The sequence below is a fragment of the Trachemys scripta genome, chromosome 13 (genome assembly GCF_013100865.1).
Source record: "Trachemys scripta elegans isolate TJP31775 chromosome 13, CAS_Tse_1.0, whole genome shotgun sequence".
NCBI classification, from domain to species: Eukaryota; Metazoa; Chordata; order Testudines; family Emydidae; genus Trachemys; species Trachemys scripta.
Genome location: NC_048310.1, coordinates 12,869,675 through 12,897,180, shown reverse-complemented (window position 1 = coordinate 12,897,180; position 27,506 = coordinate 12,869,675). Strand labels below are relative to the sequence as shown.

At 41.0% G+C, this 27,506-nt stretch overlaps 1 long non-coding RNA gene across 1 annotated transcript in view; it reads right to left on the bottom strand.

The window, feature by feature from the left end:
* Window positions 1-3,298: 3,298 nt before the first annotated feature.
* The window catches only part of LOC117886729, a 123,520-nt gene continuing 99,312 nt past the window's right edge, over window positions 3,299-27,506 (bottom strand). The window contains exons 4-5 of the long non-coding RNA XR_004648045.1: window positions 9,738-9,804; window positions 3,299-3,347 (exon numbers count right to left, since the gene is read on the bottom strand). This is a non-coding gene — a long non-coding RNA (uncharacterized LOC117886729). The remainder of the gene's footprint in view (window positions 3,348-9,737; window positions 9,805-27,506) is intronic.

The following is a 27,506-nucleotide window of genomic DNA, read 5'->3' as shown; positions in this document are numbered from 1 at the left end:
AGCATTCATTTGTGTGTTGAGAGGTTGACAGAGAATATTTGCCTTGAAAGGTACAGGTCTGCTGGGAGCAGGCAAGCAAAATGTTCTTTGCCTTACAATACAATAAAATTTTCAACACCCTGACTGCATTGTGCATGTGCACACACACACACACACACAACTTTTGACCCAGTAGCTGAAAAACACTAGTCTAGTGGCTTAACAGAACACTATCCCTTTCCTTCCATTGATACTGGATGCTAGTCCTATGCAATGAGAATCAAATGCGGGGCAGGGGGGAGGGGGAAGCCTTTGCAGCCTCTTTCATCCTCATTTGAATTAGAGAAAAGAATCCAACACTGTACAGGACATCTGGAATCTAGCAGGACCCCCACGTCCTCAGAAGAGAAAGAGCTACATGGACATAGATAAGTTTTGTATCAATACATGGTTATTCATAAATAGTTCACCCCAGAAAGATGCTGTGAGGTGTACCCTAAATCCAGAATGAGGTCATTAGGAGGACGATTCACTGATCCACAGAGCCCACTGAGTCAATGGAAAGACTCCCATTGACATCAGTAGACCTTGCATCAGGCCCTTGTAGTTGAGGATGCTCAGCACCTGACAGGATTGAGCCGAAAGGTGTTAGCCAGGTGAAAGCCAGCTTTTAAGAGGAGAGCTCTCTTGCACCCCACACATTTTCTTTCTCTTGCAAAACAGTCTAACAGGCTGTCATCTGCTGCAAAGCTCATGGGTTCTTACAGAGCCATAATCCAGCAAGTAGGAGGTTGCTATATATCAAGTGAAAAATCCAAACCACTGGTAATGCTAGACAGTTTCCTCGGTGCACTGCACAGCCAGATTGCTCTGATGAGATGGCAGATGCAAACTAGGAAATTAAAGTAAAATTAGTGTGGCAGATTTGTATTTAGACTTTGGTTGTAAGCACAGGAAATACTTGAAGCAGTACTGGAAACAGCGTGAATCCCATTTGTAAGAATGAATCCTCTTGCAATGAAGCTTATGTTGGAGTTCAAACCCACTCAAATAAGGAATCTGCTGGGCAAAAATGAATGGACACTGATGCTATTTAAAGCTGGGCAAAAAAGTCAGAGGAAATCAATTGCAGCTTTTTTGTATGCCCAGGTATGCACTTGAATATCAATTTGGAGGCACGCACAAGTATATGATCCCATGGTAATCAACACAGTAATGAATATGAACATAATTAATATTACACCAAAATGTGTCATGAAACTGAATTATGTCAAGAATGAATCAAATGTCTGATACCAACTAAACGCTTTGGGTCACAAGACAGAATGCACAGCATTTTGTAATTATAAACAGTCACATATTGTCACCTATCAATTGCCAATTTTGGAATAAAAGAACAGACCAGCAAAGAGAAACAACTTTGTAATCAGTTAATAGAAACATGCTTCCAGCATGGGCTTCCGATAACTCACTGGTCTACAATTTTTGAGACGTCGTCTGCTTCAGAGATAAAATGTGCTATTTATTATGTATTTTGATGTGCTGAATTCAAATCTGACAATTAAAACAACTGATTGGCTACTGTTTCTAAGATATTTAAGTTTTTACATTTTATGACTATGTATATTGTGTAGATAGTAGAGTTTTAATCATAAATTGTAAACCTAGGTCTTTTCATGTGATTATGGTTGCTTTACATGATAATATTTCACCTGTCCTGTTTATGTAACACTTTAAAAATCAGCAAAAGAGTTATATAAATAAAATGTATTATGAAACAAAAGGCAAAAAACTATTATGTACATAGTTTAGTCCTATTCAGTGTCTACTCGGCGCTTCTTGGCTTGTCTTTTGTATTCATTCAATGGAGCATCTCTTGTCACTCTCCAGCAATAGTCTGCAAGCATTGATGGGCTCCATTTGCCCTGCGTTTGCAGTGTCCTGGTGAAATCGCTCGCCATGCTCGTCGCTTACTGCTCCACAGTTCGGTGGAAAAAAATCTAGATGAGAGTGCAAAAAATGTATCTTTAGTGACATGTTGCAACCAAGGCTTTTGTATGCCTTGAGGAGGTTTTCCACCAACAACCTGTAGTTGTCTGCCTTGTTGTTTCCGAGAAAATTTATTGCCACTAAATGGAAGGCTTTCCATGCCGTCTTTTCCTTGCCACGCAGTGCATGGTCAAATGCATCATCTCGAAGAAGTTCACGAATCTGAGGACCAACAAAGACACCTTCCTTTATCTTAGCTTCACTTAACCTTCGAAATTTTCCACAGAGGTACTTGAAAGCTGCTTGTGTTTTGTCAATGGCCTTGACAAAGTTCTTTATCAGACCCAGCTTGATGTGTAAGGGTGGTAACAAAATCTTCCTTTATTCAACAAGTGGTGGATGCTGAACACATTTCATCCCAGGCTCCAATGACTGTTGGAGTGGCCAGGCTTTCTTGATGTAGTGGGAATCTCTTGCACGACTATCCCATTCACAGAGAAAACAGCAGTACTTTGTGTATCCAGTCTGCAGACCAAGCAAGAGAGCAACAACCTTCAAATCGCCACAAAGCTGCCACTGATGTTGGTCATAGTTTATGCACCTCAAAAGTTGTTTCATGTTGTCATAGGTTTCCTTCATATGGACTGCATGACCAACTGGAATTGATGGCAAAACATTGCCATTATGCAGTAAAACAGCTTTAAGACTCGTCTTCGATGAATCAATGAACAGTCTCCACTCATCTGGATCGTGAACGATGTTGAGGGTTGCCATCACACCATCGATGTTGTTGCAGGCTACAAGATCACCTTCCATGAAGAAGAATGGGACAAGATCCTTTTGACGGTCACGGAACATGGAAACCCTAACATCACCTGCCAGGAGATTCCACTGCTGTAGCGTGGAGCCCAACAGCTCTGCCTTACTCTTGGGTAGTTCCAAATCCCTGACAAGGTCATTCAGTTCACCTTGTGTTATGAGGTGTGGTTCAGAGGAGGAGGATAGGAGAAAATGTGGGTCCTGTTACATTGATGGTTCAGGACCAGAAGTTTCATCCTCTTCCTCTTCTGACTCAAGTGATAGTGATTCTGGTGCATCAGGAACCAGCAGTCTTTCTCCATGGGGTACTGGGCGTATAGCTGATGGAATGTTTGGATAATGCACAGTCCACTTTTTCTTCTTTGACACACCTTTCCCAACTGGAGGCACCATGCAGAAGTAATAATTGCTGGTATGATCTGTTGGCTCTCTCCAAATCATTGGCACTGCAAAAGGCATAGATTTCCTTTTCCTGTTCAACCACTGGCGGGCGAAGATTTGTTGCACAAGTGTTGCAGCATATGTGTGGGGCCCACCTCTTGTCCTGATCTCCAATTTTGCTGCCAAAATAAAGGTGATAGGCTTTCTTAACCATAGTGGTTATACTGCACTTTTGTGATGCAAAAGTCACTTCACCACAAACATAGCAGAAGTTGTCTGCACTGCTCACACAAGTACGAGGCATCTCTGCTCACTTTGGCTAAACAGAAATGTGTCCCTTTGCAAAATCAAACACTGACAAATAAGAGAGCACGACACTGTATGATTTCTAGAGCTGATACAGGGCAATTTGTTCAGCAGAGTGATGTAAGCTTCGTTATGATTGCATCCATGACTTCTAGGAATAACATGATGCAATTCATATCATGTATGACGCAATACCAGCTTCAGATTGCATCATTCATTGTTTTGCCTAAAAAGCAAGTACTGTCCAAACCCAGTCATAGATTTATTCATAGATCCAGTCAAAGATGTATTTTAGTCATTTCTGGTTTAAATTGAGATCCCTTCCCTTTGTAACTCACTTATCCTCCGCCATTCCCAAGTCAAGGGTCGTATATACTGACCCAATAGCATATCTTGAAAACTAGAACCAATCAACAATTTTAAGCATCATTTTCGTTCTCAGTGACCCAGAATTAGTAAAGTTTGACTACATTTATTTTAGAGGCATTTTGGCTGTAGAACAGTGTAACTGACCAAAAATAGAGGAGTCCTAAGGACCACATTGATTCCCTGCATAGGCTCCGATGGAGGAGCCTTACAGGCAGAAGGGGACCCAGGGAAAGGTTTGCAATGATGCTAGGGAAACGTCACTTGGCCAGCACAAGCCAATAGTGCTCCTTTGGGGATTTGTGTTGGTTAAGCTCCTGTGGGGACCGATCTACTGGCAATGAGAATATTTCCACTGATACCAGTGAGCAATGGGTAAGTCCCATGGAGCACCTTGCAGAACATAAATATAACCTCCTTCTGCAGAAACTTAAAGGGAAAACATGCACTGCTGCCTTCTTCCCCTTTCTCAGTGAATCCCAGCATTCCTCAGCACAACAACTCCCTGGGCCAGGATAGAGCAGGGAGGTACAATATGAACCAAATAATCTGTACCAACAAGAGAGAACCTGATTCCAGAACTTTATAATCAAGGGGAGTATTCTCTTACGCCCTTATTCTTGGCAGCAGTACAGAGCTCTAGTGTTGGTTGGCCAGTGCATTGTTCTGCTCTAAGGGATGGTGGAGAAAACAGCCTACATACAAATTCCCACCCGCCCCCGTAGATAGACCAACATGTACAACATGAACTAAAGGCAGCCAGCCAGAGACTGCCAGATCTTCTCAATTTGGCAGTTCCACAATCAAGGAACACCTTCAGCCAAGGAGATACTCCACCAGTCTGGTCTTGTTTGAACTATTATCTTCTTTAAAATAATTTTAAAAGAGTTATTGTTTTATAACAACATGGGCAACCAGGAAAGCCAGGTCCCTGTTCTGAAAAGCTCCCAAGCTAAAGGAAAATCTGTCTTTCTAGTAACATACAAATATTTACATCCATATACAAAATCTGAAACCAGAGAAAGCCCTTAGGAATTCAGCAAATTCTGAGTCACCAAAAACCCTAACGTGTTTTGATGCCACAAATCGTGTATTTACAAAGAGCAAGTGCAACAGTGAGAGTGAATGTATTCAAAGCCCAAGTTCCAGCTAACAAAGTTCTTGGGCAGAGCAGGGCCCTTTTTGTCTTATCTGGTAGCGCTACCAACTATGCAGGGCCGGCTCTGGCTTTTTTGCTGCCCCAGGCAAAAAAGCCTCCGGCCGCCCTCCCCCTCCCCCCCAACACGGCAGGGAAGGGCCGGGGGGGAGGGCGGCAGGAGCCCTGGGAGGAGGGCGAAGTGCCCGGTCGGGGCTCAGCTCTCCCCGGCGGCCAAAGCGCTGGGGGGGAGGGCGGCGAGCCCGGCCGTGGCCCCGCTCTCCCCGGCGGCCGGAGCACCACACCGCGCCGCCCCCCTCCAGGTGCCTCCCCAAGCACAAGCTTGGTGGGCTGGTGCCTGGAGCCGGCCCTGCTACTATGCAAACTGATGGGGGTCATGGTTCCAGCCTCAGTTGCGTTAATATGAAGGACATACACAAATATAAGCCTGGTCACCAGATGGACAGACCCTGCTAATGAGCTAGCTCCACCTCCAGGGTTTTGCCACCACCCCTGAAGCCACCTGAGGTCATTTGTTTCATATGTGAGTTAGAGGGACATAATTTATGACCTTAGGGGTCCTAGACTTGTAGGTTCAAAGCCAGCCTTGTGCTTTTGCTCCAAGGGAGTGAGCATTTCTCCTGATGTTTTTTGTGGCTTTTGGCTACTTATAGTGACTAAGCTACTAAAAATACTACATTAGAGGAATGCTTAATAAGGCTTTTTGTCTGAGTTGATATTGAGATGGTTTGTGTACATTTGTAAGTATGTGTAAATATGTATTTGGACAGTTGTTAAGAAACATGTATAATTTTTCCCAAACACCACAGCTCCTTCCAACCATTATAGTTTAATGGGATAATGCATATTTAAAGAATTTTGAGCGTGTGTTTTATTTCTAGTTATTTACTTAACGGATTACATCAGGCCTTCGGAGCTTTTACAGACAATTGTATAAAGTAAATAGGCATTCACCCAGTTTTTAAAAATGCATATTACTTACTCAGGGGAACCATCTGTTGGAGTCATAATAATCTACTGCAGCACTCAGAAAAGTATGGAAGTTTAATATAATTTAGGAGGAGTTACATGTATTGTGGGCCAAATTACACTGGTGTAAATCCAGAGTACCTTTCCTGAAGCCAATGGAGTTATTCTAGTTCAAATCTGGGTAAATGGGGGCAGATTTTACCCCTCTATTGTGTCCTGAAACACTACGGAAGTTATTCCACATGCACAGCCTCCATAGATGAGATTCCAGCCATTTCAGCTTAAAATATAAAAGATCATGGCCTGCATTGTGGACAAACATTTGGCAAAGAAGCTAGAACATCCCCATGCCACCAAATTTTATTTGTGCTCCCACACCTGAAGATTGGGGAAAAGAATTCTTATCAGTGAGGCGCAAGTTTACCCCCGCCAATACCGTAGAGTCTAATTATAGACCGCCCTACAAATGGGAACTCTAAGATCATGTTGTTATTTATTTATAATTCTTTAATTGTAATAGCTAATTTAAAGTATGGAGCAATTTCAATTGGAATAAGAACACTATTTTTTTATCCCAACACATTGAATGATTTAATGTTTCAGGCTGCGATTTTCCAGGGCACCTGGAAGTTAGACATTGAACTCCTACCCAAAGCCAGTATGGGTTGGATGCCTAACTCCCATAGGCACCTTTGAAAATCTCAGCCTTCCTGGCGGTATTTGAATAGAGCCATTCACTAAGTGCAGTAAGACATGACACAATGCATGTCCACTGGGCTCTCCTCATCCCTTGTGTGTTTACAGCTAAAAGCAGCCTTATATTTAATGATACATCTGAGGTAAAGCAATGTCCTTAGTTCAATACACACCCTCTCCTATCTTATTGCTTTCATCACCATTCAGCCGGGAGAGGTTGAGAACAGAACAATGAAGAACCAAGTGTTCTTTTCTGCTTCAAAGGATGAGACAATAATACAGGTACCTTGCACTTAGGTAACACCATCCATCTGAGGATCTCAAAGTGCTTTATAACCATTAATTAATGAAGCATCATGGTGTAACTTTGAGATGAATATTATCATCATTCCACATAAAGACTACATTTTCTAAAGTGACCTCTGAATTTGGGGCCAAATCTGAGACACTTAGGGGCTGATTTGCAGAGCTGCGGAGCACACACAGGCCACAGTTCTTTTTGATGCCCCTTCCTCCATAGGGGATGGATCCAGTGGACAGGAGCTATGGTTTGAGCACCTTTGAAATCAGGCCCCAAGTCTCAAGCAGAACATCCATAGTTAGTTTACAGGTTGGAAAATCAGACACTTTCTGCAACGCGATAAACAAAAATACCGAAACAGCACATGGCAGAATTCATACTAGTGAACCATTACAATTTTAAACTCTATGTAACTTTTAAATATAAAAACATCTAGGATGTTTAGTCTGGGGTGCTCCAATTTTCCTCTGTCATTTAATGAAGATGAGTAAACCTGCCAGTGGATGAATGAAACCAGAATGTTGGAACTCATTCTATGGGTTGTTCATCTATTTGTATTTCCCTTTTTCTACTTAGATGCAAAGTCTTTGAACTGGCCATGCCAAATTGCATTCTCTGACTGCTGGTTGAATCTGAAAATGGGTTACAGTTACAGATCTGACCACTAGGAAAACCCATTCCAACATGGGTGAGTCCAGAGTTGTCAAGTCACTGCTATATTTAATTACAAACCTGAGAGGGATTAACCTTTGAGGACTAAATTAATATTCTAAATAAAATGAATATGCATCAGCCTGAAGATTAGGATTAAATGCTTAGTAGAATCTTTATGTGATCAAGCAGGTTTTGTGATGCAGATATTAACCATTAATGTGAAGCAGCAAAATTATTCTTTATCCTTATAATAACGCATCTCACTTCTAAGCCACACTGCATTTGAGAATCCCACAAGGCTTCAAAAAATAATCAACCCTTCTAGCACCCCAGGAGATAAGAGAGTGCTACTATCCCCATTCCACTTCTGAGGAAATAGAGGCACAGAGAAGTCAAATATATGGGCCCAGATCATCCCTCCTGGGATCTGTGCATAATGGGAATCTAACATGTATTGATCTGCCTATGCCTGCACACAAGGAGAGGGCACGACCACCGGAGATCCCCATTCTCCTTCTCCTTTCCTTGTATTGGTGGAGCTATGCTGAAGCTTGGACTGGACAGAGAATTATGGTGTTGGTGAAAGTGCAGAAGGATGTAAAACATGGGAGGAGCTACTCTCCATGACACCATCCCCCAGGATTCATTTTGGAAATCCACTGGAACATCACACAGTTTTGAGCTACATTACCCTCCCTTCGGGTTTTCCCTCTTGGTTGCTATCACCTGGCCACATAGGCACCCAGAAAATGGCAACCCCAATCCTGTTGGAGCCTGGTAGGACAGTAGTTGTCCATGCAAGGATGTTCCCACTCCTGTACGGAAGGTGGATGGGAATTCTTTATCTGCAGATTCACAGCACTGGAAGGGGACACAGTCTCCAAATTCCATGGCCCCCTCAAATGATGCCTAGCAGAGGGAATAGTTCCAGGAAAGCTCTATAAGGTCACCTACAGACTACTCTCCACTTCCCCTCTTCCAATGGGTTCTTCCTCTCTATCCAAAGTTTGGATACTGAGTGATCAGTTTATATACACAAATCATCCTTTTTAGACCCAGCTATTACACCTATTTTTTTTTCATTTAATTAGCGTCAAACATTATGGGGATACTAAACTTTCAAATAAGGTTTTAATTTAATCCAGTCAAGTCAGAAGAAAAGCAAAAATATTCCCAAATTACCTACAGGCAAATGAGAATTAATCTGGGTGCTAATCCCATCTCTTGGCATGATATTTCCTTACATACGTTCAATGGTATTTTCCAGTGGGTAAATTTTTCTGCCTGTGCAAGTCAGTTTGATGGTGCTAAAAGGCTGTTAGATGTTGAAATCAAGGGATTTGAAAGAAGGCATCAATGGGTTTCTATTGACTTCAGTGGGTTTTGGCTAAATTCCCGTGGTGAATTTGTCCCTAAATTCCCTGGCTTCTGTGAGTTTAAACCAGAAATGTATTATTCTAGAATATTTATAGTCTACTTATTATTTTTGCAAGTAACTTCCATGTTTGTTGCAGAATTATGAAGTTAAACACCTAAAGGAATTATCTGGGCCTAATCCAACCCATTATTATTATAAATACAAAATGTATCGGGAGTTATAACATACCAGTCCAGGTGGGAAACTTAGAAAAAGCAATTAACATTCCTCTATAGACTTTTGTATTTACATTTCAAATTTACCACTTAAGACTTTAATTCTCCATTAAACTGCTTAAATATACATAACTTCAGAGTTATTTAAATGTTTTATGAGCTTTCTGAAATGATCAGCTAATTAAATACCCTTACCTAATTTAGTACCTTAACTTTATAAAGCCTCCTTTTATTTGGGAAGAAGTGGATTTAATGTGCACCTTTTGTTCTTTTTGCTTTGTTAGAAAATCTTAATTTTTAAAATAATCATGATTTCAAGGAGGGAAATGGGTTTTTCAGACCCAGAGACTAACGTGAGGAATATTATAGCTCATTACTTCCTCCTAGCCTGCAAACTTAAATTAGTAGTAATCATTAGCTACCATGTATGACATTGCGTATATAATTAAGAAATAAATTTATTACAGAAACTTGGAAATATCAATTAAAAAGTAGTCAGTGCAGTCCCACAAGGTCCTATATGATTACCTGTGTTATCTGGGCTGTCACTTCCAATGCTGGTTTGAATCTCAAAGACCTCTGAGGGGTGCTCAGTCTGTCAAGTTAAATAAGTTAGACAACCTTAGCGGAAAAATGAAGTGATACAAGCAGGTGCAAACACAACCGTTTAATAGAGGAACAAAGATGTCAGCTTCAGCCTGAGTATTATTGACAAAAGTGCTCTTCTCTTTTACTGTACTTTTGAACTGATGGACAGGACAATTCAATTTGCTGCTTTACCACAATCTGCTCATCTGACTGGAAGGAGTAGAACCTTGGGGACATTAGAGGACACTCAAAGAGTTACATTTGTTCTTACCTATTACATTTGGGAACTATGAATTTTAGTTCTTTTGTGTAACATTCATAGAGTTTAAGGCCAGAAGGGACCATTAGATCTTCTAATCTGACCTCCTGTATATTACAAGGAATTACATTTCACCCAGTTACCACTGTATTGAGCCTAATTAAGCCTTTAAGCTTCCTCCTTGGTGTAGAAAATATAATTAGCTTCTGTCCACTCCCCCCCCCATAGTCATCTTTTTGCCCATTTCTAGAAATGAACCCAAACACTTTGAAAGTCTTCATTTTCTAATTAATTATTCTCCCCCCCTTCCCACCCCATTTTCTCACATCAGCATTTCATCACATACTCTTCCAGATTCTGGACAGGGCTGGAAATGGACCTGCTAGAAAATGTCACTTCTCACTCTTTTTCTAACCCAGGGCCGGTGCAACCCAGGGCGCTACAATTTGGGAGGCAGCGACCACGGCGGTATTTCGGCAGCGGGACCTTCCACTGCCTCTGTGGGGGGCGGCATTTTGGGGTGGGACCTTCTGCCGCCTAGGGTGGCAGAAAAGCTGGCGGCGCTCCTGTTCTAACCTGATCAGGATCAAGGAATGCCCTATATTCATGACAGTAAGACTGCCATTGAAAACATTCAAACATTTTACATTTAGCTATGCAGACTCTGCAGTCCCATCTATATTATGAATGCAGATGTCATGAGAGACCCAGTCATAACATAAGTTGCCCACCGACATGAGTAAAACATAGTCCTGTTCTGAAAGGCTATTAACTTTCCTATCAATGCATAATTATCTGAAACCAATTAACATGGAAGGTACTGATGTATCTTTGAACATACCTGAACTCTTTACAACTCCACAACTTCTCCATGCAGTACAGATTTAGAGACAATTAACAGAAGTCAGGGAAGAGGGACATGATGCTTTTGAACTCAGTGATGCTCTTATTTATGATGCAACACCTACAACATCTCCTAGAGCTCAAACAACATCTTCTCCTGAAACAAGAATACAAGAAGCCAGTTTACTGTGCTTGTTTTCTTTAAAATCATACTGAGAGTATCAACATCATTGTCCAGTTTTGGTATCCAGGAGTGCCAAGAGGGACAATTTATAGCTACCTCACTCTTTCGTGCAAATACAATATCAGTATTTCCCTGGATTTGTCCCCTTAAGCTTTCCAAAACCTGCACATCAAACACACATGAAACTCAGCTGATTTCAGATCACAGTACACACTCAAAACACAAAGCAGATTCTTAGAAAGATTTTCTAGGGTTCACCGACCTGTTGAGTGAACCGTGGCTCAGTGCCAAGCAAATCTGGGCAGATAAATGTTTGCTTTAAATCAACATCATCTAACATTCTCGGCATCTGATGTGAAGCTCCATTTTTGCTTTTCTTGTTGAGATTGTGGGTTAGTTCAAACATGAAGCTCAAAGCAAAACTCAAGGCACACAGTCTACGTGGATGATACCTGATGAGTATGCTTGTGTGAATTCCTGCAAGGCAATCTCCCTCCTGCTCTATTAGCATTCTGTGACGTTACTGACACTTTTGGGGGTCATCTGTTTTGAACTGTACACTCATTGCGAAACAGAGAAGTTGTTTCTACATTTCAAACACCGGGACAGATTGTGATACCTTTATTATATTGAATAGAATTTGGCCCCACCAATGGTTCCATTTAAGTCAATGGGAATACTTGTGGAATTTATAATACTCCAGCAACTGGGAAGTGTCTGGCGGGGAGAGGGGGAGGACCAGCAGTGCTCTGATTTCTGTGAGCACTGACTAAACATTTGTTCCAACTGCCTGGGCAATCAGAAGGCTACATAAATACCTTGCTGTGCCTGTGGGATCTCATGCTATGTTATAATCCATCACTGGAGCAGGCAGCCATTCTTGAAGACATTCTAAAGCATTTCTGAGGTTGAATGTAATTCATTGCTACATTCTCTGGCTGCATGTTTATTTCATCTAGCAGGAGGAAGTGGCTACACATGGAACGGTTGTATGCTCTAAATTTCACTTAAAATTTGCATCATATTAAAAACTATTGACTGCAGACTCTATAATTTATCATATGATTTATTATCTCCTTACTGCTAGAATTCTTTGTCAATAATTTTTACATGCAATAACAATACCTTGACATACAGCTTCTTTGTATTTATACCCAAGTTACTTGAGATCTAGGATCAGTCTAGGCAAACCTACTTAGCTAAAACAAGAACTGACCCCAACCTTTTCTGTGGATTTAGAAAAACACCAATTGTCACTTTGTTTTATTTATTTCTTTTCTTCCTTTCTGCCTTCTGGTTTCAGCAACAAACAGAAGGGGAAATATGAAATGACTGCAAGAAAGTCTCTCCTTGTGCTATTTCTCACCATCCTGGAACCAAGAAGGAGCACAACAGACTGTTCTTGCAATATTTTCTGGCCAATTTCTAGTCCCAACAAGTTTGCACAAGCTTTGGATAAGCATGCAGGCTTGGGAGTGCTGATGTGAACAGAACCCTTGAACCTTTCAAGTTCAGCCCCTACTAGCACATAGTCAGCCTTGCAAAAATACATAGAAAATCACCCCATATGAAGAGAGACCTGAGCTCCATCAGATTTCAAGGAGAAGTTTTTCTGGCAATTGAAAATCCCATTTGGTCATGGATGATGCATTGTTTCTGTCATTCCAACAGACTGTAATTAACCTTTGCATCTGAACAAAAAAAAATTAATCATTTTAATGAAGCAAGACATAACTATATAGCTTCATTTAATACTGATAATATCGGGGCCTGGACTGAGGGAGAGATTCACCAAACCACTGATGTTTTAAATGCCTTTTAATGCCCAACAGACTTGTTGGATGATAGTCATATTCATTTATAGAAGTACAATGATGAAAACTTAGAGGCAATTAAAATAGTTGAGGATATATATGATACTATTCAATGCTTCTTTGTATTCCACTAAAGCACATTTTCTGTGTCCTGATTTCCTGCCTTCTTTCCATGTTACTAACTGATTTGGTTGTCTGTATCCACTAATGATCCAAACAAACAAACAAAAAAAAAAGGCTTAACATTCAGACTGTAAATATATCACTGGGTCCTGAGTCTCAGATGATGTGAAAGGCATGCAACGATGACCAGGAAAAGGAAATATACATCTGCATTTGCTTACTGTAAGAACTCTGCAAGGCTCACCTGCGGACAAACATGCTGTGGAATGAAGCTTTCTGCTAACTGTTCAATACCATCAGGACTGCTGCTTACAGGGCCGGCTCTGGCTTTTTTGCCGCCCTAGGCAAAAAAGCCACCCGCCACCCCCCCGCGCAGCAGGGGAGGGCGCCGAGCTCGGCCGCGGGCCTGCACTCCCCGACTGGCCAGAGCGCCGGGGGGAGGGCGGAGGGCCCGGCTGGGGCTCTCTGCTCTCCCCGACCGGCCAGAGCGCTGGGGGGAGGGCGGCGAGCCCAGCTGGGGCCCCGCCGCGCCGCCCCCCTCCAGGCGCCGCCCCAAGCACATGCTTGGTGGGCTGGTGCCTGGAGCCGGCCCTGGCTGCTTTATCCTGTTGCCATTACCATTGCCATGTTCTGCTGATCCTGACACACCTGCAAAAGGAAAACTTGCTCAAAGAGTCCTCTCAGGTTGTCCAAGATTCAGGGCCATATTTTCAAAAATGGCCTCTAACTTTGCACTGAAATTGTGTGTACAAGTTATTAAAGGAGAATTTTCGTTGTCTCTCCTTTTTTGCACCCACTTAGAGCCTGATTCTGTTTTCACTTTCTCCTTTGCAAAGCCAGGAATAACTCCACTGAAGTAAATATAAAACCGAACTGGATCAGACCCCAAAACTCTGTGCAGACTGAATTAGCAGATGCAAGCTGGGAGATGTCTAACTCCAAATGCAGTTTGAGTCCATATGTCCAAGTAAGTTTAGGTGCAAAAACCAACTATATAATTAGAAGGCTTCTGTCAGAACAGAAGAACGCTGGTGTTTCTCAATCTTTTCAGCTCGGTGACCCTTTATTCAAAGTCAAACATTTCATGACCCCTTTACATATAAAATTAAGAGTAAAAAATGTATCAATATCAACAAAGCCTACATCATTTATTTCTGTTAGTGTTTCAAGAGGTTGACAGAGACTGCTTGACCTTGAAGGGTAAGGGTATGTGGGGAGTGGAGGAGCAAGATTTTTCTCTGCGTTAGACCGTGATCCCCTGATTGACTTTTATGATTACCCTCCCCCTCCACCCCACGATGCAGTTGCAACCCACTGGTTGAGAAACAGTGATCTAAATAACGTGAGCCTTATGCTATCACTTACCTTACCCTACTGCCCGCACCTTTCCAAGGACAAACTGATAAACTGCTCTTAGGCCAGATTCTACCACCATTGCCAATGGAAGTTTTACAAATGGCTTCACTGGCAACAGGATCGGGTCCTAATGGGGTGTCTGACAGATTTTTGAATTCTGAGGAATAAGTTGACAGGCTCGCTCAGGGCAGAGTGGCATCTGCTGCTGGCATTTGTCACTGAGCATGCTGGTATTAGGTGGCACTAAGTTAGTGTTTTATGTGAGGCATGAGAGCGCACCTTAATTGCACACCTGCATACTAATTAAGGACACTGTGGAAAACTGTCCACTGGGTTTAGAGTTGGGCTTGTTACTGCTCTGGAACGTCCTACTGGGAAAACACACATGGTGGCTACAGTGTGTTAGAAACACAACACAAGCAGCTACCCCTGTATGGGTCCTTCATACAAAAGAGCTATTCTGTTGATTTAACAGCTGTGATTGGTACAGAGCATTGGGATAAAGGTACATGTGATTTACTAAACTTTTTTTTTTTTTTTGAATGGTCTAGGTTTGTTCCCCATTGACAGAACTTCCCAGGTTTAGAAGCTTTCTTAGTTAGTTGGGCTCAGAGAGAGAAAGCAAGGTTTCTCTTGGATAGGTCAGATACCGGATAGCTTCTTTTTTTTTTTTTTTTTTAATTGTCTTTTTTGCCATATGAGAAAGGTAGGGACAGTGATAGGAATTTTCAGCAGAGATGTACTGCAGAGGTTAAAAGGAGATCACCATTTGTTTTATTTAAATAAATCAATTTGTTAAACATGAAGCTGGTAAGATTATGCAGCTAGGAGGGTGAAGAGCAAAGAAAGGTAATTATTTTTGTTTGCACAAATCATTTTCTTATTACTCGGGGATCAAGGAGTGATTCTTGGCTGGGAGAAGGGAGGGCAAAGGAAAATCAATATATAAATGTGCTGATTAGAGTTGCAGAGGATTCCAGAGTTAGGACTCGGGGCAGTGGAGAGAGGAAGATCATTACTATTATTTAAATAAATCAATTTGTTGTTGATCAGGGATCATGTGGGTTGTGCTGATTGCAAGGAGGGCACAAGAAATTTGCTTTTTATCATTACAGTTATTGATGTAAACACTACAGATGTCCCCCAACTTAAGCAATCGTTCCATTCTGGAAAGCCTTGCGTAACTTGAATTTTGCGTAAGTCGGAAACTTACACCCGTACATTACGCAAAAATTTCCGCAACTCGAAAATCGTATTTCTGGCTTATGGAACTTTTTCCATAAGTACAAACTTGCATAAGTCATGTCTTACGTAACCCAGGGAGTATCTGTACTCAGAATCTCTTCTGCCAAAAAAAAAAAAAATTGCTTTACTGGTGCTGTGTTTTAGCCCCGCTCCTTTGAAATACTCCATCTCTTGCATCTTGTGTTGGTGCAGGAATGAGGGTAAAGCAACAATTGTTGACTCACGTTGAGCTTGGAAAGACATATCACAGAAAAGGAGAATGTGCACATCAGATTGGAGTTTTCTAATGCCCTGTAAGGTCTGATTTACTCTGCAGCTGGGACCGAGTCTCCCAGCCCAAGTAGACAAACCTCCACTAGTGGGGCTCCAACTTTTTAGCATGCTAAAAATAGCAGATACAAACACATAATAAAGACATAACACCACCTCACATTATTACAGAACTTTATACTTGTATAGCAGGGGTCGGCAACGTTTGGCAGGCGGCTCGCCAGGGTAAGCACCCTAGAGGGCCGGGCCAGTTTATTTACCTGCTGACGCGGCAGGTTTGGCCGATCGCGGCCCTCGCTGGCCGTGGTTCGCCGTCCCGGGCCAATGGGGGTGGCGGGAAGCTGCAGCCAGCACATCCCTCGCCCACGCCGCTTCCCGCCACCCCCATTGGCTCGGGACGGCAAACCGTGGCCAGTGGGGGCCGCGATCGGCTGAACCTGCCACGTCAGCAGGTAAATAAACTGGCCCGGCCCGCTAGGGTGCTTACCCTGGCGAGCAGCGTGCCAAACGTTGCCGACCCCTGTTGTATAGCAATGATCTCAAACTACTTTAATAGCAGGAATGAAGTAAACCGCACAGCACACTAGGAGGCAGATAAGTATTATTTTATTCATTTCCCCAAAATATCCTTGACTTCTTTTTACAACGATTGATGATAACCAACATGCTAAAAACATTATACCTAACCATTAAAAAAATAGTCTGGTGAGCAGGCACAAATTTGCAAGGCTGGATCGCCTATATGTATGGTTCAACTTCAAAACTGCATCCAATGATTTTGCTTTTTATTAAAAAACTGGATTAATCGAGAATAGCATTATTTAGCAACCACCAAGAATTGGATCATTCAGGCACTCCCTGGGCTTAATCCAAAACCCATTGAAATCAACTATTTTGGGTCAGGCCCCCAGTGCAGCTCATTGAAATCAATGGGAGTTATATGCCCAATGAACTTACGGGGTCCAATATTTGCTGCTTCTCCTTTTTCAAAGCAATTAATGAAGTGCTTTCTGTAATTTAAAAAAACCTTCATGAATTGACTGGAAATGTACAGCTCTGAACATTAGTGAACACATATCTGAAACTAATGGCATTGATACCATTGCCAAAAATTGTCCCAATGGCATTCTGCAAGCAGTATCCTGCTATTTGCCTGCAATGGATAATCTCATTTTACAAATACAACACATTGTTTTATGTACCCATTGGAGTGTCTGAATTAGGCCCCAGAAATTAATCTCACTAGTTTTTGAAATTTCAGAAGCCAAATAGGCTAGGATTTTGGGGGGAGGTAGGGGTTATTTTCAATTAACAGGGTTTGCCATTATAAAAAACTGATTTAATAAACCCAACATCATAGTTTCCTGGGATCAGATGTGTATCATACTAATCCCAGGCAAATAAGCAAAGGATGATCATTTTTTCCCCTCCATACATTTATTGATAGATGGTTCAGTCATAAAAGAGATAAGGGACGTGCAATAGCTGATAATTTATGTCAAATGAAGGGATATTACTTAACTGTCCCATTTAAAACAAGGCAGGGTAAAGCTCTTTAATAAATGAAGTCATTTTTAAATAATTAGAAAAAATACTGGGCCAAAATCATCCTTTGAGGCACTATTGGAGTCAGTAGTGTTCCCCAAGGGATGAATTTGGCCCACAGTTTCTCCTGGATTTTGAGTTTGTAACAGGGCTGATAAATCTATCCAAACATCTTTATTTTTACAGTAAGTTTAAAGGAACATTTTTATTTAGTGCTGTCATCTATCTCCACATTATTGTGAAGTATGATCCTTTATTGCTTTTGTGTCTTCATCATTGCCTCAGGAAAGCATCCTTTTCTCCCTGCCTTTCATTGTTGTTACCCTTGTAGAGTATAACATGCACAAACTTGATTATGATTAATTGAGGGCTCCAGCAAATGAAGTTTTTATTCTCTTCCATTTCAGACTTCCATCTGCTCAGGAAAAAAAAAAAGTATAGGTAGGTGGGTGGGTGCGGGTTACATTTATAAGGACACTTAGAACTCACTAGGTAAATCATCAGAATGACTTGTTCAGCAAGAATGGTTATAAGGGAAGAAAGCTTTCCTTAATAGGGTTTCTTGCTCTTACATCATCAAAATGTTTTTATATCTCTGTACCACCATTCAGGCTGATAGAAGACTGTAACTGTTCAAAACATGGTCTACCTAAGCTTTTATCGCAGAGGTGGAATTTCAAGCTGAATCAAGCCATGTTAGAATATTGCTAATTAGAACCACCACTGAACAACCACTTAATACAGATAAATATTTAGTCTGTAAATATAAACAACTGCGTCTTTCTGGTAGTTTAGCACAGTGCAAGTAACATCAGGTATGTTTCTAAGAAGTTCTACTATAGTTCTTACCCGACTGCTTCCACTGGCCCCACTGAGCATGATGTACCACATCAGATAAGGCTTTTCCTTCAGGGTTTACAGTTCAAATATATAGGTTTGCCATCCCCTAGAACTAAGGTTGCAGCTAGGCAGGGTGGGATTTTCTTAACAGAAAGTGTGATAAGAACAAAAAGTCATATTTCAATTAGATAAATGCAAGTGGGGGGGAGTTACTAGAGTGCATAATAGTGAGTTTGGCTATTGGGAATGTGAAAACAAAGTCACGCCAAATATTTTCATTCAGGAATTTATTGCTTGGGGACAACATTTTCTTTTAACCAAGTCAAGCAATTTTTAGTAAGTAGACTCCAGGTATGGATCTCCTCTTACAAAGCAGTGTAGATTGCTATTGGGATTAGTACTGGGACACAGAGCCCATCACACCTGGGGCACAGGTATTCTGAATGATACTTGCTCAATAGGCTATGTGAAATGAGCTGTTGGTCTTGGTCCAGTTCCTGTGGACATGTGTCCACATCACTATCACAGCCACCATAGCTGGCCCTCTTGGTAGTCTTAGGAGAGTGGCCAAGGATAGGCGGAGAGGTTGGATTACCTTAAATATGGTCTCACCAGGTCAAGATTGAGGCACAGAGATGGAAGGTTGCAAATGCCAATGCCTGAGCTATATTACTTCTGTTGATGTTAGAGAAAGAACCTTATATGAGATGTATTGGTGTCAACAATCCAACCACCGTGGATTACATTCTCCTATAAATTCAAGATGAGTAAGGGAAACTGAGTTGATTTGCAGTGGTATGTCCTTGGCAACACATTATGACCTGTGTGGCAAAATTATGGCTAACTTCTTTAGAAGACTGGAGGGGAAATGTATGGGAGAGTCCTTCACCGCATTGTGGGCTGAATGGCTGATGATGGCATGTTATGCATGGGATATTACTCAAAATGGCAACTCAGAATAAGAGCCATAAGAACAGCATTAGACTGTCATATAAATAATGCATCATGTTATACTGTTCTTACACAGAAATATTATTACCACTTCCTTTCAATATACTAACACGTGTGGATTTTTATTCACTACACATGCATTATTATTAATCTTAGTTAGTATGCAAAGTATAGGATGATAGATATATACTGTTTGTTTGGTAAAATGGACAAATTTACTTCTTAAAGAATAACCAGCAGTTACTGCATAGGGAGGAAGCATGGTCGTGTGGTTAAGGCTGGGAAGATCTAGATTTTATTCCCAGGTGTGCCACAGACTCTCTGTGAGAGCTTGGTCAAGTCACTGAATCACGCTATGCCTCAGTTTCCCACTCTGTCAAATGGGGGAATAGTACTTACCTACCCTGCAGAGGTCTAATTAGGATCAGTTCATTAGTGAGTGAAATTCATTGGTCACAGATATCACACACAATACCTTCTGCACCTCTTCATCCTCATGGTGGGGTTGCTAGGGCAAGGCTGTGGGAGGGTAGGCTGGTCTACATGCCCTCTGTGTATCCCAGAAACAGTCTGTCTCCTCTCCTGCCCCAAATAGGCCAGCCCATACGGAGGCCTTGGGGGCAAGGAAATCTGGGGACAGGGCTACTGGATCCAGTGGCTCAAAAACCCCATAGGAAGTGCAGAGCTGCAGAGACCACCATTCCAGCTTTCTCTGGGGTTCAGTAATACCAGCAGTGCTACAGTCCTCCCCCCTCCACCCCCCTTGCCCCACCCCACACTCTCCACAAGTCTTCTGTAGAGATATCTGCCTGAAGCCTCTTCATTTGGGCTCTGTGTGTGTGTGTGAATATCATCACAGGATCTTCAGGGTGCATTGAGATCCTCAGAATGCAGGCACTATATCAATAGAAAATGCATTATTATTAACGGGCAGCAAATAATTTGTTCGATGAACATCAGCTGTCTTCCTGTTTGCTAGGTTGGTGAATGTACTCATTATTTGAAATTATGCCACTAGGTCTTAATCTGAAGGTCAAGCCATTTGATGTGAACATTTGAAGCTCACGGGAAATGGTTAGTTATGGTAGGACATGTATGCCATGTGACTACTCTGTTTTCTGATTGGATGAATAAGACACTTTATTGAAAATAAGAAAAAGGAACATTTTGCAACATATTGTATTTTATGGTGTGATGGGAAACGATCAGGACAGGTAAAAACTATTCCTATCACAGAGAAAGGGCCAATACTCTATTTTTTCAACACAGGCAGTCCTTCAAATTAGAGTTATGATGCACAGTTTATAGCTTCACTTATACAAACCTATGCAAGATGCTCTAGCATCAGATAGTGGAGATTTACTGCTACTGCTCCATTTTATCTTCTCACTTTACCCCGGGGAGTAAGGGTGAGGAGGAGGAGGAAGGAGAGGGAAGGGGAGTGTAATAACATGTGTTCCAAGACATGCTGAGGAGAGATGGTCTTGTGTTAAGGGACTTTACTGAAGCTCAGATGTGGGTTCAATTCCCAGCTCTGCCACAGACTTCCCATGTGGCCTTGAGCAAATTGTTTTACCTCTTTGTGCCTCAGTTCCCCCTCTGTAAGACAAAGGGGAATAATAACATTTCCTTTCTCCCATCTTTCCTCCATCTTGTCTCTTTAGACTGTAAACTCTCTGAGGTAAATTTTACTATGTGTCTAGCACAGTGGGGCCCCGATATCCATTGGGGCCTCCAGGAATTACGGTTGTACATATAATAAAATAATAATAATGAGGAGGAGGACACGTTAAAAAACAGAGAGAACTTGTTCTATATTCTCTAGAATGAGAATCAAATGGTGGCTGGACTTATATTACCACCAGCAGCTAATTTATTTATGAGAGGATTTATCTGGAAGTGTCAGGTTTAATTTTCTCTAATTCTCATGGTATGAAAAATTCCACTTGTCTGATTTTAATCTATAACCCAAAGATAGGTCTTCCCAGAAATAACAAAAATACAACATTCAAGGTATCCAAACAGTTACTGTGGGGCTGCAAAAAAGATTGATTACACCTCAGCCTTACACCTCCGTTCTGCCCCTCCCCCCTTGTCTGCTTCAACAATGTCTGCAAAGTCCAGAAGCACTGATGCAGCAGATAAATTTTTAATGGTAAGAAAGAGAATTTCAAGAACTCAAGGACCTTCCTTGGGATGCTGATACATAGGAAGAGTTACGTTTTTGTTGCCATATGGTTTTAAATTTTTTAATCAAGTCTATACATTTGTTAAGCTGTCTTCTTCTTGCGGTGAAGGGAGGGGGACACTTTACAAAAATTACTGTCATGTCTGAAAGGAACAAACAAAAATAAAATATAAATGTACATTGAAGAATCTGCAGATTATTGTGGGGGAAAAAAGAAATGGAATTTCTTGACTTCAAACCAATAGGAAAAGGATTCAAAAGCAGGGCAATCAATACCACCCTGTGATCAACAGGAAATGCTAAAAATAGCTGTATATCATGTGTGGCTTCAAATTTACAACCGGGACATATAATCTCACTGTAAGTGAAGAGTCAAGTTCAAGAACTTAGCCTCTACAGTAAAGCTCTCATTTTAACTAAAGAAGCTGAGGTCGACGGCCTCTCAAATGAAATAGATAAGGCAACATAGGGTTCTTGTCAGAAACAAATGTTATGTCTCTCCCTACTGAAAAGCTTAAAGATATTATCAGCAAAAGTCTAGTTGGGCCTAAAATGGGTCCCAGAGAAGTAATATTAACCAGGCTTCTGGCAGATCATTTATTTATCTCAAGCTAAATTCAATAAAGAGAGCCATATATAAGTGAGGGAAAATAATGCAGCTGCTAGTAATTTATCATTGGATGGAAAGTCATTGTTATCCTTATCTCTCCAATGATGTTCTATTTCCAACTGGTAATGAATTATGGGGCTCACCACATCTTTACTATGTGACAGGTCAACACTACCTCATGGGTACTGTACTGTATTTATGCAATCAATAGAGAGTTTGCTGAGACAATATTGGCATCCATTTTGTGTAAGTGACCTAGAGCTGTATGGCCTCTAGATCGTTGATGGTGGTCGGCTCGTTATAATAGAATCTGCACACTCTTTTAAAACAAAGATTTATCTGCATGCTTTAAAAACATTTTTCGTTTTGCCCTTAATAAAGCAAAGCATGTGATGGGAAGCACTGGATTGTTAATTGTAAAGCATTCTCCTCATTTAAGCTGGCTCAGCCACTAAAGAGCTCCTTTTCTGTTCCTTTGTTGCACTTATTAGAGGGATTTATTAAACCAAACTTCTGTACAGAGTTATCCAACATTATTTCTGCCTGCAGTGTGTGGGGCACAGCAAAGACACCAAAAGCAGAACTTTGGTCAAGCCATTGCTGAGAGATAAAAGCAGGATAAGAAGTTACTCACCATGCCCCTGCAGAGTCCAGGAGTTCTTGTGTGGAGTTTCAGGCAGGAAGTGGTGCAACTCAATGCTGTGTCACCTCCCTCCAGGTAACTGGGGGGAAGGGACAGGGGAGGGAGGGACCCTGACAGTAGGACTCCTGCAAGGGAGGCACCTGAGGAACAGTATGTTCCAACCTTACCAGAGATTAAAGGATCCTTCACCATGGTTACTTAAGGGACAAGGTTTCCAAAAATAGTGCCTTCCCAAACTCATCCCATCCATAGAGGGATGGTTTGCATAAAACTCCACAAAGAGACCCTCTCCACATTGTCTTCCTTTCCTGGCCCGCTCCCTTGGGTATTTTTCACAGAAAGGGGATACCTGGCCCAGAAGGAGAAAAGTGTCCAATATAATTAGTCAGAAAATGGTAATTCTATAAAAAATTAATCAAAAATGAACTTAAAAAAAAAATCACAGATTTTTTTCATTGAAAACTGAATATTAAAAAAAAAAAAAAAAATCCAGTTCTCCAAATCTGAAAAGTTCTCTCAGCTTTTGGTTGAAAATCCAGAACATTTCAAAACAACCGAAGATTTTCCAAAAAAATGTTCATTTAGAAAATAAAGAGCACTATTCATCAAAAATGTTATTGACTAAAACATTTTGACCAGCATTAGTATCCAATTTACGTTACTTGTCTTCTGCCCCATACACTGGTTGTCTCTTATCAGCCCTCTTAGGCCTATCCTCTGTCAATTCACGTTCAAGTCAGTAAAACGATGACCCCTGAAAGTCACATCTTTGGGCCTCAATTTTTCCTTAACTGCATCTAAAGTTTGGATTCTGAAATGAGCTTCACATATTAGAATATTCTTAGTACTTGTGCATATTCCTGTCACAAACAGATAATCTACAGATTTGTGAAATCCCTTTTCCTCCTATCTAAGGACACCTCTGTCACATGTGACACCCTGTGGTCATATTACATAGAATTGATGGGAAATGGGTGAGAGGAAAACTTGGGGAAAGGTCTAAATTAAAAAAAAAAATTCAATCAGCTCTGTAGTGGGTCAAAAAATGGGTGAAATTTTTCACAAATAGTTGGCCATTTTTTCAGTTTTTTTTTTTTAATTTGTCAAAATTTGAAACATTTTGACTCGCATGTAGTCATACACGGGTTGGAGAAGTGGAGGCAATACAACACCTGTGCAGCTTCCTGCTTCTTGCTCTCCAGGGGAAGAATTTGGACTTATACAGAAAAATGAGAGAAAAAAATCTTTCACATGAGAAGCAACCTTCACAGATGAAGTGGGATGAAAATTATTATGATCCTTATTTTATTGGCATTGGATCCATCTTACAAGCATCCACTATGGATGAGGTGGCTACTTATGTTTAATTGGCAAAAACATCTAAAGCAACATAGGGCATTATGATGCGACCGGAGCTGGACCAAAATGGGTGTAGGCTGAGGAAATGCAAAAGATCACAAAGGAAGATCTTAAACTTGAGAAACACCAGCTAGTTATAACACATTTATTTAATTAAGTGACCTAAATTACACTAACCAAGATGTGTGATATTTACTCAGTTGAAAAACAAACCCCATTATAGCCATCATTTTTTATATAATGAACACACTTCCAGGTGTGGACACATACTGCACGTTCTGGCATGGACACGTGTTAATACATCTCTTTGGCCATGTCTGTTCAAGAGAGTCTTAGTAATGGAACAAGGCTGTTGTAAATGAGAACTGAAGTCCTTTGGCAGAGATGTGCATGCAAGAACTCGAACAGAGCCTTTTGGATTGTGCCTTGGCCTAACCATTGATATCAGTCTGTCAACTCCAATAACATTAACAATTATTCAGGATGATTCAGAAAGTAAATTAAAGTATTTGCACTATGCTTGAGTCCTTGCCTTTCCCTTCCCACCCCACCTCAAAGTCACATAATGTGGTTTTCCCATCTAAACTCTGAGATGAAATCCATATGGACTGGATATAACCAGGAAAGGTCTGGCCCAGAAAGCCCCGACTCCTTCTGAATCAGTTAACTCAAAAGGTCATCTTTTTCTGATAGAAACAAGATCCCCCTTCCTTTCTTAATGTCTGGGGAAATAAGTTAAACCTTTTCATGCATGTTGCGTCACAGCCTACTTCTATTTGCCTAAAGGGACACTGTGGGTCATGCAACAGACGAACCATGCAAAAGGAGGAATGTACCTGTTGTTCCTGAAAAAATAAAATAAACATTTAGCTATTGGCAGAAATAAAGAGCCACAACAGCCACCTGTGCTTTGGGTTTATCCCTTCTAGCAAATGAATGGGAGAAAGGACAAAACTGGGATGTAAAATTAGAACATCCTTTTTTTCCAATCTAAAGGAAAGAAGTAGAAGAACGATTGCTTTGGGACTGCTGGTTTGGTAGAGTAGTGCTTTGGCCAGTAACTTCATTCCAGGCCATTTAAAAGGAAAAAGGCAGCAAAGCACCTGTGTCAAACCCTCTCTGTAGATGAAAAGCTAAAAACTGGACCATATCGAAATGTTGGTCTCAGTTAGTTTCTTTGTGGAGTAGCTGTAGAAGGAAGTTTATGTGTAAGAAAGTTTCCTCTTCCAGTGTGAATAGCCTAGGCATGAGCCACTTGGAGATTGGCTAGTCAAAGTTGAAAAGGCCAGTATACACTTGTGTCAGGTGTGTCCTTTCCTTAATGTTTATGAAAGCCATTATGTAGGGAGAGTGAAATCAGTGATTTAGGGACTGATATTGGGAGCAAGAATTAAAGTTGGAAATGCTTGAGGTTTGAGAGAATTCTTGATCATTGTCATTTGAACGAGTCACCTCATACAGTCACATTTTCAGAAAAGTTCAATAATTGTGTGCCCCCCCAACTTGAAACACTTGGGGAGTTTTGCCATAAACTTCAGTGGGGCCAGGATTTCACCCCAGGTGCATTATTTTCAGAGGTACTCAAGATCCGCTACTTTCCTTGATTTTAGGTCTGTTTTTCCTGCATATATTTCCAAGCAAGCAGGTTGATATATGAATAAAGGTAGGATTTTTGCTAAAATACATACATTATCTTGAAGAGACATAGCACCTAAAATTGTATGGAAATGGGAGAATTAGTCTCCTACTTTGCTATTTGCATATGCAGCTTTATTTATTTATTTTTCCATCTGGATGGTCAACAATCTACAGTAAACTTTATTTACTTGAACTCTTTGAACGTCTCCAAACAGTTCAAAGGCCCTGTGTTCACCATAGTGTTAGCTCAAGGTATAACATAAGTGTTGCCCTTCTCCTGACTCCCTTCCACACAAACACAAAAATCTCTAGCTCAAGTTAGCTGGTACTTTAAATTCAAGCTAGCTGGCCCATCAGGATTTATAGCTTGAAGTTCAAGCACTGCTGGTGACTGAGCTACTAATACAGTGGGGACACAGCTACTTGGTGCTGCTAATATAATCACTGCACAGATTGAGTGTTATTTTGCAATGTAGCTGCTCTCCTCAAACGAAGCTAACTTAAGCGCAGTTAATTTGAGAGTAGATTACTCAAGCTACTACTGCAGTGAAGACAGACTCTAAATTGTTTGTGTATGTATACAAACACATGCGTGTATACATACACACATGTGCATACATACCATGTTGTCACTTCTTTACCATTTGATAGTAATTAGCATCATCTGGCATTCCAGGTATGAGCTAAAATAAGCATAAATAACACTTTTAAAACTTTTGTTGGCAAGCACTGAATCTACTATGCATGGGCGCACACAAGAGAGGGAGAGAATCTGAATCAAAACTTCTCCAAAGATCAGGGATAATTGGGTATTGAATAAAGCTCCAAAGACTCAGAGTTTTAATTTTGGGTGTGCAAAAATTTGAGATTTTCATTTTTCATCCTGATCTGGAATGAATTTTTTTTCCAAAATCTTGAAAATGTTCACAGGATAAGAAAAAAATTGTTTCCTCCCCAGCTCTAATTTCTAGGAGTCTGTGTGAGGCACAGATATAACATCAGCAACCTCAGAAGAGGTTACAATGGTCTTTAGTTGGTGAATACTTAGGTCTATTGAAGTCAATGGAGGAACACAGATTTATACCAGCTCGGGATCTGGCTTATTCACAAATTCAGGGGGGCTTAACAGTTAAATATATTAAAGGCTAATGACTCCAGATGCAATTATTCTTTTGAACCATAGGCAAAGCCTTAAATAAACTGACAAATATTAACTTTGGTACCAGTTGATAAGATGTTTTTCACCTTGCTCACTTACTATAGGCTTCTTTTATGAACTTTGATAAGACAATTCCAGATAAAAAACTGTTAAGGAGCGTGATCAATGCCAATAGTTACTTAATGTTCTCAATTACCTGCAGTGGCTGAATATGTAATCCATTCAGTACACTTGGGGCATATGGGGGTTTATTTTCAATGGGTCCTTAACCTGGATCTTACATGGGACACTGACACCAGAGTGGTCCCTTTAAAAGGGTCTCAGACCTGTGTGCATATGTGTTATCATACTAAAAATGGCCATGCTCAAGTGGAGCCCAGGCACTCTTTCTTCCCTTTGAATATATATTCGTATCCCAAGTCCCAACACAGCTTGGGCAACACCACATTTCATTGAGTAGTCAGGAGTTGGTGGTCAGGGAACCAAAATACTATTGGAAGGGGAGGCTCACATACTGTCTACTTGGTTAACCAGGATCATAGCGGATGTCACAGATCTTCTAATTACACTGAAGTTGACTAAAGCACAACAAAAAAACATAGATTCTGCTGCTCTTTGTATGTGTAATGTGCCTCTATTGAGTGCAATCTGTCAAGCGGTGGCTAAGTTTTCATTTGCTAAA